General features: G+C 31.1%; 1 pseudogene; it reads left to right on the top strand.

Annotated features, from left to right (window-relative positions):
- Nucleotides 1-533: 533 nt before the first annotated feature.
- On the top strand, nt 534-3,665 carry LOC133819061 (7-dehydrocholesterol reductase-like; annotated as a pseudogene).
- Nucleotides 3,666-8,377: the final 4,712 nt, after the last annotated feature.

The following is an 8,377-nucleotide window of genomic DNA, read 5'->3' as shown; positions in this document are numbered from 1 at the left end:
ATGTGCTGCATGAGCCAGTATGTCTCTTTTCATCTCATCTCATCTCATCTTGCAAGTCATTTATAATTTAAGTAGTTTCTTTTTCTCTAGAGTTAATTATGAGAAATTCATAAACATTGTTTGGTAAATGAAAATTGTATTGTTCTGCTTTACTTACTCTGTTAGATCATTCCTTTTAGAGCCTGAAGTTATTATAGTATTACTCAGTTGTGTAGCATCTTTTTCATTTAAAACCGATGTCTTAGGTTTTATTCATCTTATTTTGTTTTTCAGACTTCACCTTCTGAATTATTGCAGTGATCACTAATTCACTATGATTAATGTGCATCATTATTCATTACAATGTTATTAATTAATTTGTCTGTTTTACTCTTATTTACAAATTCTTTGTGAAATGTTGGAATTTATTAGCTGATGAGATATTCTGAAATTTCATAATGTTCCAAGTGAAATATTTCTTTGTTTTAAGTTAAAGGACAGTGCTGCCGGTTAATTACTGTTTTGAAAGTTAGATGCTTATATTGTTCAGTTTGGGATTGATATAAGCAATGTGCTATATTATATCTTGGTACTTTTTTTTGGCTGTCTTCAGGTTTGGCATATTCAATCCTTCAACTGTTTATGATCATTTGGGAGAAATATATTCTGCCCTTATTTTCAGAAGCTTGGTTTTTTGCATTTTATTATACATAAAAGTAAGGATTTTGAATTGTTATGTAATACAATTGTTGTTCCCCTTTCACAAATATGAACTTAGAGATACATTTTTGAGACTCTTTCTTTCTGTTTTAAGGGCCATGTGGCACCGTCTTCCACTGATTCTGGCTCGTCTGGGAACATCATAATTGATTTCTATTGGGTAAGTGTGATTCTTCTGGGATTTCTGCTATTCTTGTTTATTAAATTTGGGATGTGGTAAATTAGAAAAAAACTGTAATGAGATAAGGTTGTGAAGGTACATGTAAATTTAGGATTGTCGACTAGGTTTTTGGAGTGTGACATTCTTTGTAAGGATAATTCACCTATCAGTTGTTCTTAAGTCTTATTCAAGGGCTTTGTGCTATCACATGTAAATACTATTAGAAATCACAATAGTTCTCTGCTTGATTTCTTCTTCTTTTTTATTTATCTAGTTTTTTAATTTAAATAATCATAATAATAAAATTAGCACAAGTCTTGGCACCACTTATCAACTGTCAAAAGGACTTTGAGTGGATTTTTGGGGGTGGTGGTTGTTACTTGTTTCTGTTAGTTTTTTGTTGTTGTCATTTTTACTATTTCAATTTTGCTAGAGAGTATGTGCTTTGTAGCAGCTTAAACTCTGCTGGGTTACTAAGTGTATGCGGTCATTATTGAAATTTTCCCAAACCATAACTTTTGAATATCCTTTCGAATTTCGATTGTCTTTTTGCAGGGTATGGAACTCTATCCTCGCATTGGTAAAAACTTCGACATTAAAGTTTTTACAAATTGCAGATTTGGAATGATGTCTTGGGCAGTTCTAGCTGTAACCTATTGCATAAAGCAGGTAGCGTCTATGGGATAGTTGTGAATTATGCCTAATTATGTCAGTAATTCAGCATCACTTTGTTTATGTCCATGGTGTTGGTTGATGTGCCAGTTGCAATATGAATTGCATTTTAGGTTTGATATTTTGGAACATGTACAAATTTAGATGTCTTATTATTTTTTTGAATGCATACTAAGCATAACTTATATTTATGAATTAAGTGAGATAGAAATAAGATAACTCGTCTTCTATGAAGTCATCATCATTAACGTCTCTTACTTTCGTTACCATTCGAAGATTATAGTTACTTCCCCTTTAACCTTTTCCATCTATTGCTGTATTTGATCCCAATTACTTGGATTGGCTACCATGACGTTGCAAATTCTTGGCCTTAATTTTAGCAGATAAATTGTTTCTACTACCTAATTTTTCACTGTGATTAGAAGAGACCAAATAATTATTAAACAAATGTTCTTGTAGTGCTGAATTTATCTATTGCTTCTTTCCCGTTCTTTTGGTTTGTTCATACTTTCTCTCATTTGGATCATTGTACCTATCATTTTGATAGCTGGTTTTTATATTTGCTGGGGATGCCTTGTATGGGTGCCTTCTATATATACTTCTCCTGGCATGTACCTGGTCAATCATCCCGTACACCTTGGAACTCAGGTATAAAGTTTTCTATTCTAAGTTTATTTGGTCAATAAAATGTAATATTACTGCTTTCGTTTAGGAACAGTTCCAAAATGTTTTTCAACCTTTTCAAAATGTGAACAATTTTCTGCATTACTAGAGAGTAGGAAACTATAGCAATGGCTATGTAGATACCTTGGTGGGATTCAAACTTTAGACCTTATGGAAGCAAACCACATGTCTTCCCATTTGAGCTAACTCCCCTTGGTATACACCAGTAATATTATTATTAGCTTGTAAAAGCTGTATATTGGCAATTTGATTCTAGATTTGAGTTAGAAGCTGCAAATCTATTCTACCAGCCAAATGCAAAAGTTGAATGCTTGTAACTTTGTTTGTAAGCTGCCAAGCCCATGAGATGAGCGTAGACTTGATTTTTTTTGCAACCAACCATACTTTCTTTTCTGTCCTATTTCCCCATTGTCCCTGTTAAATTAATTCTTAATTTTAGTTGTCTACTTTTCTTTGTCACAGTTGGCACTCTACATCCTAGTAGCAGGCATTCTTTGCATATACATCAACTACGACTGTGATAGGCAAAGGCAAGAGTTTCGCAGAACAAATGGCAAAGCTTTGGTTTGGGGTAAAGCTCCATCAAAGGTATATGGTTCTCTGAAACTCGTTATTTGGTTCTCATTATACATACAATTTTCTGTATATCTGCTGCTAAATCCTGCATAATTCTTCCCTTTCTGTTTCACAGATAACTGCCACTTATACTACCACAACTGGGGAAACAAAAAGCAACATTCTTTTAACTTTGGGATGGTACGTTTTCAGGCTCTGCCATGTAAATCTGAACTAACTGGATTTTTTTTTCTTCTTGGTTATGAATGCGGGGGGTTCATAACCAAGAAGAAATATTAGCTGATCCAAGTAAGTAATTTTAGCTGATCCATGTAAATATAACTGCCACTTGTGCAATATTAGCTTTCATTCATAACCACTATGTCCCAGAAATATTAGCTGCATTTTTCTGGACTGTTCCAGCTCTTTTTAACCACGTAACTTACCTTACGAGTGCTACTAGTTTATTTGCTTGTATGGGAGAGACAAACTCTGATCATGTTAGTGGTTTCTGGTCCAACAGGTGTAGACAATTTACAAACCGATGCTAGTGTAGAGAAAAATAAATAAGTAGACGAAATGAATAATGGTTTGCGCGTTTTCATACAGATAAAGGCATAAAATCTTGACATGTGATTGTTATTGTAGGTATGGAAAATACTGGAAATCGTACTGCGAGAAGGTTCGGTACAGGGTCATCCCCGGAATTTACTGAGAAAATGTTGCACAAGTGTTTGTTCTATGTTGAGAATGGCATGTATATTCAGCCTTTCCAAATTAAATGATGGCAGGCTGGTATCATGTTGTTGTTATTGTTGTTTTTGTAATGGTCAACTTTATGGATGTTGTATTTCTCTCATCTTCAATGACCAAAAACTTTTCTTGTTTAGGAAAATTACTATAAAGTTTTGTTTCTATTTTTCATTTTTGAAGTAAAAATTGTTCAAGATTATAAAACTTTATTATTTTATGCTTTCAAACTTAAGTTAGAACTAAGATCTCATGAAGTAGACACATTTATGGTTTGAATTAGTTATTGTTTAATGTAATACTTATGGTTTATCAATCTATTGAGAATTACATTTTATGATTAATTTTGAATTTTTTTATCAAAATACAATAATGAAAATCTTTTAATTAAAAAAAAACCATATAAGTATACTTATCAAAATAAAATTTAAAATTTTATTACTATATGTTATGATTTAAAAGCATATTATAAGCGTAAAAAATCGTTATGGTTTATATAATATAACAAACTAAAAATGTTATTAAAATAATCAAATGTAACAGCTGAAAAGTGTTATGAAAAAAATACAAGATTAAATTTCAAATTTATAATAAAAAACTTTATCTAAATGTTATTATTTGAATATTATAGCATCTAAAAATGTTATTGAATAGTGTAAGATAACACCGAACATAACATTAAAAAAATGTTATAGAAAAGACTGGACTTTTAATAACATGGGCTACGTTAGCATTTTCAGAAGTGCTATCAATAGTCCCAGATAGCACTTTTTAAGTGTTATGAATACTGTTTTTTCTTGTAGTGTGTTACGATTACGTTATGATACGATGATATGTTACGATTATGTTATGATATACCATGATGTTTTAGATGAACGTTAGTGTTTGTATTTGTTGTATTCTTACTTGCTTATTTGTTTGTACTTCCTTACTGGGCTTTTAGCTCACCCCCTTACTTTCCTTCCAGGTAGCAAATAGGATTTCTTTATGGCACGCGTGGTGACGTGAGGAGTTCTTTCATCATGGGGTGTATGGCGTGGGGTAATCCTATGGACGGAAAAACGATCATCGTAGAATGCCATTTCAATTATGTTTTGTTTAAGAGACTTTCCTAAATTATCAGTGGGACTCAGTTATTTTATTTTGTTTCTTTTAAACTTTGCATAAAAAAATTTACGTTTTCTTTTAAAACTAATGACGCCAACTCGCATGGTTTTAAGCAAGTCCCCACTGAGACTTTGATAAAGAGTGGTATTCTTTTCTAAACTATGTTATGCGAATGTTTTGTAAGTATTAGTCTAGGGCGTTCTTTACATATTATAATTTCAAAAATTACATAATAATTAATTTTTATAATTAGAACTAATTTGTAATTAATTAATTAATCAATATTATCACATAATTGCATATTTGGCCCGAAGAACAAATTTCTTCTTAAATATGTCTTCTAACCATTTTTCCCTTTATATCAACTCTTGCCTTGAATAGTGTTGATAGAGCCGTTGTGGGGACCTATGGACCTATAATTCCAAGCTGCAATAATTTTGAGATTATTAATTAAATAATCTTAATTTATTAATCTCATGATTACTCCACTATAAATATGAGACTGCACTCTTGTAATTATAGACATTTCATTTACTAAGTACTTTATTATAATAAAGCGTCCATTGATATACTCTGACTTCTTGCTGATAATTTGAAAATGCTTAGATGATTTTGCTTGGTTTGACTTGGTTATTCAATTTGATAGTTTTATTTTTTGCTTGAATTGCTAGGGACTAGCAATAAGCTAGTTGGGGGTTGTGATTAGAGGTGAAAAGTGCACCTTTATTGATGTTAAATGCCAAAATAAATTAAGTTTTGATTATTATGTTCATTTAATTAATATGATATATTTTATGGATGAAAATATTTGATCATGATTTAATTTATTGTTATTTTGTAGGAATTAATTGGTATTTTGGCACAAGCAAAAAGAGAAGAGAAAGAAGGAGTTAAAACTGAAAAGAGAAAGGAAGAAAATGATATTTTGTTGAAGAAATCAGGCCCATTCGGCCCAAGACTCCAGCCCAACGCCTTCTTCAGCTTCCTCCAGCACCCAATGTGATCATCCTTCCTTGCGCCACCTGTCTCCACCTGCATTGACCCATATGCACATATATGCATATTTCCTTCAGCATGTTAACGTGACTTCAGCAACTTGCCTCACCAATTAATCCCTGCCAAAGACCCCAACATATATCTTAAGCACTCCAGGCCTAGCCTTCACTCCAACATCAACAGCCCAACTCCCTTCAACCTCCAACACATCAAACATTATGCATCTAGCTCCCAACGTGACCCAAAGGCCCAGCAAGCCCAATCCGACATCTTCCAACAGTTGCCTACGTGGCACCCCCTCATTGGATGAAAGTGGGTCAAAACCCTCTTGTGTCACCAGCCATATTTTGTGGGTATTGGGTTTGTAAAATTTCCATTTTGAGCTTTAAAGCTCATGTTTTTGTGGTATTTTAGAAAAGGAGCATTTTGACTATACACAAAAATAGCTAGGGTAATATTAATAATAAGATTTGATTTTTCAAAATCATATCTTATTATTAATATTTTAGATTTATTTTGTAAACCCCATTTTGTTGTTTAATTTATTTTTAGTCCTTTTCTCCATCTATAAATAAGGACACTCTCTTCACATTATGTATGTAATTTTTAGAGTAGAGAAACTATAGCAAAATTTCCACTCACTTTCTTCTCATATTTTCTTCTTACAATTTTGTGAGAATCATGAGCATAATGGCCTAATCTTCCTAGGAAGGTTAGGGATGATTCCATATGCAAGTGATGTTATTTTGCTACTTTGATTTACTATGTTCTTAATGTAATATATTTGAGTTATTTATGTTCTTTCATCTCTATCTTTATTTTGTTATCTCTATTTACTTATGCTAATAGTATATAGGATTAGTCATGCTCTTTCTATGTGCTTCTAATTAGTAAAAGTAATATTGATACATAATTTTATGTCTAATCTTCTATTGCATTATTGCCCTTGGGTATTTTGTCATTTTTAGATTTTCCATAAGATTAACATTGTGCTTTTAAAGTAAAGAACTTTATAACTCAAATGAACTTTTGTTAGAAAAACTATGGACTTTAATGTTAGATTTTCCAAGTAAATGTTGGGATGTGAACTATTTACTTGCGTATTTTTGTAAATCAAGTAACCAAGTAACTAAACAAGCATATGGATGATTCTTGAAACCTTTCATTTTCTCAAACTCTTGATTACATCTTACCTTTATTTCACTTATCTCATTTCATCACTTTATCAAAATACAATACCAAAATCTCAAACATCTTTCCATTTACAATTTTATTTACTTCTTGTTACTAACTTTTTGTGCTATTTTCTACTAACCTTTTGATTTTAGGTTACCTCCTTGTGGATCGACCGCCCGATCTTACTACAACTACCGCTTAGTGTAGTCACATTTTGGGCGTTAAACAAATTTTGGCGCCGTTGCCGGGGAGTTAATTTTCAAAGGTTTAGTGAAATTTTTACAAAAATATTAGTAACTTTATTTGTGTTTTTGTTAGAATAAATATTGTGTTAGTATAGTTTTTATTATTTACTAATTTTTAATTAATTATTATTATTATAACAAAAATAAAAAGAAAAAAAAAACAATCATAAAAAAAAATTCCTTTATTTATATATATCTTTTCTTTTCTTTCTTTTTTTTTTCTATCCTTTTTTTTTCGGTAAAAAAAAATATATATATTTATCTGGCCTTGGATTATATTCCGTTCACGGAACGGTTCAGTCATAAAATAGTCAAAGGGGGCCCAATTTGTACTACTATTCGACTGACATTGTAACACTATTTATGATAAAAAGTGAGGCTAAATAGTGTAGTTTGTCCCATCACACAGTTAATGTAACTGTGCAAGCCACCGGAGATAACCGGTTTTATATTATTTTATGTGAATAGTTACACGTTGGGGGTGGTTTTCTGGTAATTGTACTTCTTGAACTTTTGGTCTTTCGGTAATTTGCAGCTTCATAACATATTTGTTGTTTTTTTACATTGACTGTACATTTAGTACATTGTTCTTACTATTTTGCACATTGTTTATGATTTCGCAACACATACTGTTTAACACAGGTAGATGGGCCAATCCGAGTCCATGAGCACGGCCCAAACGAAAAGGGTCTATTACAGTGAAATAAACTTTAAAATTGAGATTTTTTTTTATTAGGCCCAAAGTTATGAATGGGGCACATAAGATAAAATTTTGTAATGAAGATGTTTTATTTAATATATCTTCCCCTTTTGTATTGTTACCAGCAGACAAAGTAGTGATCAATTAATATATCAGAAGACGTAGTATTGAATATTGTAGTGAAAAGTTAGTAAAACAATGAGGACTGCTAAAATAAAAAATAATTAACACTTTTTTTATCCTAATTAAGGATAAAGATAACAATATTATTAGTTTACTTAATAGAATAATATTGGTAAATTTGTAATAGTAATAAACAAGTTTGGTGAGTTGCATTAACGATGAATTTTTTGTTTGTTTTTTTATCCTAATTAATTACCTAATTCATATTAATATTATGCTTTAAACATGGTTTTAATGATTTTATGCCTATTTGGTGAGAAGCATATATACTTTAAGCAATCAATTAAAAAAGCTAACAAAGTTACTTACTATTAAAATCTCGTAAGTATAGATAGTAGGCTCGAATCTACACGATATGATTAAGTAAGTGTAATTATGTCATATTTTGTAATCCTTCATTTTAATTGTGAAGATGAATATTTTTACTACTTTACTCTTTAATATACAATT

Source organism: Humulus lupulus, chromosome 2 (assembly GCF_963169125.1).
Source record: "Humulus lupulus chromosome 2, drHumLupu1.1, whole genome shotgun sequence".
NCBI classification, from domain to species: domain Eukaryota; kingdom Viridiplantae; phylum Streptophyta; class Magnoliopsida; order Rosales; family Cannabaceae; genus Humulus; species Humulus lupulus.
Note: the sequence above shows the minus strand (reverse complement) of the source record. Positions and strands in the feature narration are given on the sequence as shown.